This window comes from Geotrypetes seraphini, chromosome 18, assembly GCF_902459505.1.
Source record: "Geotrypetes seraphini chromosome 18, aGeoSer1.1, whole genome shotgun sequence".
Taxonomy (NCBI): Eukaryota; Metazoa; Chordata; class Amphibia; order Gymnophiona; family Dermophiidae; genus Geotrypetes; species Geotrypetes seraphini.
This window is the reverse complement of record NC_047101.1, coordinates 10,266,170-10,273,083: the sequence shown is the minus strand read 5'-3', so window position 1 is coordinate 10,273,083 and position 6,914 is coordinate 10,266,170.

The window sequence follows — 6,914 nt, the reverse complement described above, 5'->3', positions numbered from 1 at the left end:
GTCTCCCATGGCTTTGCACATATTTTGGCCTCCTTTTACAAAGGTGCGCTACTGGAAAAACCATGACGGACTAAATTATACTTTTTTTGGTGGGTGAATTTGTGTACTACGTACAGATATGAAAGAATTAACACAGAATGTAGGGGGCTTAGTAGTGCATGTAATAAAATATGGAGCCCATTGACTAAATTTGTGAAATTATAATAATGTTTATTTATCTTTTCTTTTCTTCTGCTCATTACCTATACACATCCAGGATGGGGGGTTGGAGGGAAGGATATAATTTTGATGGTTACACAAGGGTAATTATCATTACATATGTTATGTTTTTAATAAAAGTAAGAAGAAGGGGAGAATTTAATAATATATAAATTACTTGTACAGTTAATAGTGCAATGTATGTAGTAATTATTGTTCTTTTATTTGTATAGCACTGTTTCAGTTTAAAAATCAATAAAAATTAAAAAAAACAAAAAACAAAGGTGCGCTAGCGTTTTTAACGCACGCACCAGATTAGCGTGCGCTAGCTGAAAATCTACCGCCTGCTCAAAAGGAGGTGGTAGCGGCTAGCGTGCGCTATTTCGCTTTGTAAAAGGAGCCCTTTGGCTTCTGCAGTATTTTTCTGTAGATATTTTTCCTTCCAAAATGTTGCAGCTTAGAAAGAAAGGTTTACTGTTTGCTAACCAAATTGCAGACTGTTTTTTTGCCATAATTTTGGATAAGGTCCTACACGTCCTACATTATAATTATCAGTGATCTTATGTTGAAAACAAAACACCCAGCACAGCAAAGCATGAATTTGATCTGTACAGGGTCATGGCACAGAAGTAGTTAATGTTTACATATGTTCAGTTTTATTATCACTTCCAAAAATATAACAAGTTCCTCCAAGTCCAAACATGTGGGATTAGAGAAGTTACACTGTAAAAATATCTTGGACAGGTTTAAGTTTGAACCACATTTGGATTTAAAACACACATAACATGTACAGTATCTCCAAATGAAAAGCAAACAGTTAATCTTATTCAGAGCATATCCTTGTAGACCAGGGGTCTCAAAGTCCCTCCTTGGCCGCAATCCAGTCAGGTTTTCAGGATTTCCCCAATGAATATGCATGAGATCTATGTGCATGCACTGCTTTCAATGCATATTCAGTGGGGAAATCCTGAAAACCCGACTGGATTGCGGCCCTCAAGGGAGGGACTTTGAGATTCCTGTTGTAGACTGTAGTCTCTCTTCTGGGCTTCTCAGGCATTCTACCGTGTGGCCTCAGTTTTGAAATATCAGTACCAAAAGCACAAGAATGTTGAAATGAGTTGAAGCTAAATGTGCAACAGGAAGGACGCCCAGAAAAACCTACAGTTGGAAAAACGGTGTGAATTGAAGATTTTCCCATGAATTTGATTGTGCTTGATCAGAAAAATTTAAAAAAAAATTTTTTTTTTTAGCCCATCTTGGAGTTGCTCAAAGCCACTGATTTCATAAAGCTCAATTTTTCTTAAACTTTGCTATTAGTTTTGCTTAATGAAGCAAATTTCTTGGTATTGTATCTATAACTTTTATGTCTTCGCACACAGCAATAACACATAGATAAAAAGACATTTTAAGCAAAAAAAAAAAAATCTAGCAGTATTAAATTAAATGAACCTTCAACATCTGCATTTTATTATAAGAACATAAGATTTGCCGCTGCTGGGTCAGACCAGTGGTGAATCCCTGAAGGGTGCTTTCTCCTATAACAGCCTCTGGAAGAGCGTTCCAGATTTCTACTTCTCTCTGGGTGAAGACGAACTTCCGTACATTTGTACGGAATCTTTTCCCCTCTAACTTTAGCGAGTGCCCTCTCGTTCTCTCCAACTTGGAGAGGGTGAACAATCTCTCTGTCTCTACTAAGTCAATTCACTTCAATATCTTGAATGTTTCAATCATGTCCCCTCTCACAAAAACCCACCTAAACTCACCAGATGAGCACTGAAAACACATAACACAGACCCCCACACACTACCCCAGTGATCACCGACCCCCCCCCCACCCCAATAAAAATATTAATCACATCTTTAAAATTCGGCCTCCAGACCATCATCACCTGGCAGCCTGGCATAGAAAAGACTAGTCGTCCAGCACAGAGGCAACGTAAGTCGTCTTGGGGGTGGGTTAGGGACTCATGGAAAGGAGGACCCATGCCCAAAAGCCCCTGTAATCACTGCATTGATACTTAAATATGTGCACTCCCCTATACACCCCCAAAACCCTTTATTTACTGGCATATAAGTGGCTCCTGCAGCCATAAGGGTTATTGGGGTGGTAGATAAGTGGGTCTGGGGGATTCTGGAGGTGGTTTGGGGGGCTCACTGTAACCTATAAGGGAGCTGTAGGGAGGAGAAGACATGGCACCCTTTTTGTGAAGTTCACAAGAGTGCCCGGTAAGGTACCCCACTATTTAGGTGCCATGTCTGGGTGTGCAGTCCATCACTTTGCAGACCCCTCCCACGTCCAGCAGGGCTTGTTCTAGGCATTTGGATGAAAAGTTGGACGAAAATGTGGTATAAAGATGGACGATTTAGCGGCTTGGACGATCAGATCAGCAGGATGAATAGTTAGACAATTTTCGAAACGAAAAAAAAGTTGGACGTATTTTTTGAAAATGTGTCTTAAGCTGTTTTTTTTTCCTTTGGACGGCTTGCGAGTTGGACGTAAACGGACTTAGACGTCCCTTTCAATTATGCCCGTCCTAGGATATAAATGGTATATAAATAATAAAATGCATTTATAAACTGCCTATCAATGGAGGTATCGAAGCAGATTTTACTTTCTGGTATTCGTGGCTCATATATCTAACGTACCTGGGGCTGTGGAGGACTGAGTGACTTGCCCAGGGTCACAAGGAGCAGCATGGGGTTTGAACCCACAGCCCCAGGTGCTGAGGCCATAGCTCCAACCACTGCACCACACACTCCTCCATTCCATTCAAACGGTTTTAAACTGCATTGTATATATCTCTGATGCAACAGATTTTCATCATGTAGCTGAATGTGGCTGAAATCTTTTTGCACCTTTGCTCCATTGATTTTCTCCTTTTTTCATTCTGTTGGAAAAATACAGAATGGAAAAAAGTGGCAAATCACTGGACTTAGGGCTCCTTTTATCGAGCCGCGTAATAGCGTGGGTTAAACCGCCGGCCACGCTAACCGCTACCGCCTCCTCTTTAGGCCAGCGCGTGATGAAAAGTCGCGCGCGTTAACCCTGCTAGCGTGGCGTGATAAAAGGAGCCCTAAGTACAGTGGAACCTCGGTTTGCGAATAACCCGGTTTGCGAGTGTTTTGCAAGATGAGCCAAACACTCAGCAAACTTTTGACTCACAAACCGAGCACTGCCCCGATCAACAAGCACTTACAGGGGATTCCTCTTCCGTCTTCCGGCCAACCTTCTACATCGGGTGCCTTCCGCAGGTTGGAGGACCTCTGTCTGGGCCTGTGCGGCCAGGTGCTGTCCCGTCTGCGCGTTGCGTGTGACGCACACAGCGTCAATCATCGGCGTTGTGCGTGTGGTGCGCGGCGTGCAGGTGGGGTGGTGCTCAGCTGCGTGAGCTCGGGTGGGGGCTCTCCAGCATGCGAGGGGCATCCGACGTGGAGAGCTGGCCAGCGGATGGAGGAGGCATCCCTCTGAAGGCACTGCGAGATTCTCCGGTGGTTGGCATCCCCCCCCGAAGCGGCACTGTGGGGTTCTTCGGTGGCTGGCATCCCTCCCAAAGCGGCACTGTGGGGTTCTCAGGTGGCTGGCATCCCCCCGAAGCAACACTGTGGGGTTCTCCGGCGGCTGGCATCCCCCCCCTAAAGCGACACTGTGGGGTTCTCCGGCGGCTGGCATCCCCCCGAAGCAACACTGTGGGGATCTCCGGCGGCTGGCATCCCCCCCCTAAAGCGACACTGTGGGGTTCTCCGGCGGCTGGCATCCCCCCCCTAAAGCGGCACTGTGGGGTTCTCAGGCGGCTGGCATCCCCCCGAAGCAACACTGTGGGGATCTCCGGCGGCTGGCATCCCCCCCCCTAAAGCGACACTGTGGGGTTCTCCGGCGGCTGGCATCCCCCCCCGAAGCGGCACTGTGGGGTTCTTCGGTGGCTGGCATCCCTCCCAAAGTGGCACTGTGGGGTTCTCAGGCGGCTGGCATCCCCCCGAAGCAACACTGTGGGGATCTCCGGCGGCTGGCATTCCCCCCCTAAAGCGACACTGTGGGGTTCTCCGGCGGTTGGCATCCCCCCCGAAGCGGCACTGTGGGGTTCTTCGGTGGCTGGCATCCCTCCCAAAGTGGCACTGTGGGGTTCTTCGGTGGCTGGCATCCCTCCCAAAGCGGCACTGTGGGGTTCTCAGGCGGCTGGCATCCCCCCGAAGCAACACTGTGGGGATCTCCGGCGGCTGGCATCCCCCCCTAAAGCGACACTGTGGGGTTCTCCGGCGGCTGGCATCCCCCCCCCGAAGCGGCACTGTGGAGTTCTTCTTCAGATGACCGACGGAGGAGACGGCGCTGCAGCACCCAACACCCGACAGGTATAGACCCCGGGTTCTAGAACGAATCATCTGAGTTTCCATTATCCCCAATGGGGAACTTTGTTTTGATAAACGAGCATTTTGGATTACGAGCATACTCCTGGAACAGATTATGCTCGTAATCCAAGGTTCCACTGTATATCGCCCTCAATTGAAACTACCTCAGCCTTGTTGGTTGGGCTGAGAACTTTCCAGGGGCTCCTCATAAGCACTTTGTGTTACTTTTTCTAATTCATGAGCAGGTTTCCCTGAACCCATTTTTTTTTAAATGACACTCGGCGGAAGGAGACATTTTCCTCTGCGTTTCTAATACACAAGATGGAATGCAATCGATCCTTGTACGGCATTATGACACAGCAGAAAAGGGTGCAATCATGCATCACGTTCAAAATTCCTGCCTTGTCCCCTGACCAAACTTATGCTTTCAATTTAGAGAAAGGTCAAAGCTGTGTCCAACACAAGATGAACTGCTAGAGTTATTCACTCTTGTGTTTCAAAACAAGGGTTGAATTAAGAATTTACTACCATACAGGAAAAAAAATGAGAGCCATTGAAACTTGGAACCTGATCACTCAACGCTGCCACATCATTTCCCTTAAGAAAAAAAAAAAAATATGGCAGTATTACGTAATGTATCTTTAACCAGACGCTTTAAACTCCACCCCGTACATAACCACTACAGAGCAAATTCTGAACATATTCTGATGTTGTATCATTGAGCAAGCTAATGTACTGTGCTGTTTGTTGCAGCCCATAAACATTTCTCCTATATACTCTCTCGAACATAACATAATATACAACTGAAACAAGCACAGCTAAAGAGGCAAATTGTCTTTAATCCAGCGATGAAGCTACTAAGTAGTAGATTTAAAACAAACTGGAGAAAATATTTCTTCACACAACGTGTAATTAAAACTCTGGAATTCGTTGCTGGAGAATGTGGTGAAATCAGTTAGCTTAGCGGGATTTAAAAAAGGCTTGGGTAATTTCCTAAAAGAGAAGTCCATAGGCCATTATTGAGATGGCTTGGGGAAATCCACTGCTTATTCCTAGGAAAAGCAGCATAAAATCTGCTTTACTACTTAGGATCTAGCTAGGTACTTGGGACCTGGGTTGGCCACAGTTGGAAACAGGATACTGGGCTTGATGGACCTTCGGTCTGTCCCAGTACAACAGCTCTTTTGTTATGTGAGCCAAGTATTGGACAATTGAGCCATTGTGACATCACTGATGAAGTTGGCTCTTAGGCATTGGTGGAATGAGGCATTATGACATCACAATCTCAGCTCTGGAATGTTGCTCTATTTGGGTTTCTTCCAGGTGCTTGGGACCTGGGTTGGCCACTATTGTAACTCTATCCTTCCCCCCTTTCTCTCCCCCCTTCTACACATAAGTTCATGTAATCCTTTTTCTTTTTCTCTACCCACTATTTTTAAGTTCTTGTAAACCGTGTCGAGCTCCATACTCATAGAGATGATGCGGTATCTAAACTTAAGGTTTAGATTAGATTAGATTAGGATACTGTGAGCAGAGCCTTTCTGACATCACTGCTGAGGTTGGTTCTTAGGCACTGGTGAATGAGACATTATGACATCACAATCTCAGCTCTGGAATGTTGCTATTCTTTGGGTTTCTGCCAGGTATTTGGAACCTGGATTGGCCACTGTTGGAAACTGTTGGGCTTGATGGACCTTCGGTCTGTCCCAGTATGTCAAATTCTTATGTGAGTAAAGTATAGGACAATTGAGCCATTGTGACATCACTGATGAGTTTGGCTCTTAGGCAATGGTGGAATGAGACATTATACCAGATAGTGAGGACAAATCTACACTAAGTGGATTTCTTGCTAGACCTCAAATACCCAAGGCACTACTTTTAATTCTATTTGTGCCCTTACTGGGGTGGTGTTTTCATCATTGGTCTTAGCAAATACAATGTGCAATAAATCTTTTTGTTAATTTTCAACAGGCTCTGTATAAATTATAAAATGCATACAGTGCTGTGAAGGTGCTGTAAAAGTGCTATATATCGCTGTAAAGGACAGGCACTTCTCTTTGCACAGGACAGGGTTGGGAACCACTGATGTAAAGGATCTAAGTTGCTGTATGGGATCTAAATTGCTATATGGCCTACATAAGGGATCTAAGTTGCTGTATTACATTACATTACATTACATTAGTGACTTCTATTCCGCCTGTAACTTGCAGTTCTAAGCGGATTACAGTAGAAGATAGCTGGACATTTCCAGGAAGTTACAATTTAGGGTCGGTTACATAGTAGAGGCATTGGTGAGAGATAGAAGGAAGGGTAGAGAACTGAGGTATACTTGTAGGGAAGATGTAGTTTGGGGTTGGTTAATTGATAGAGTCA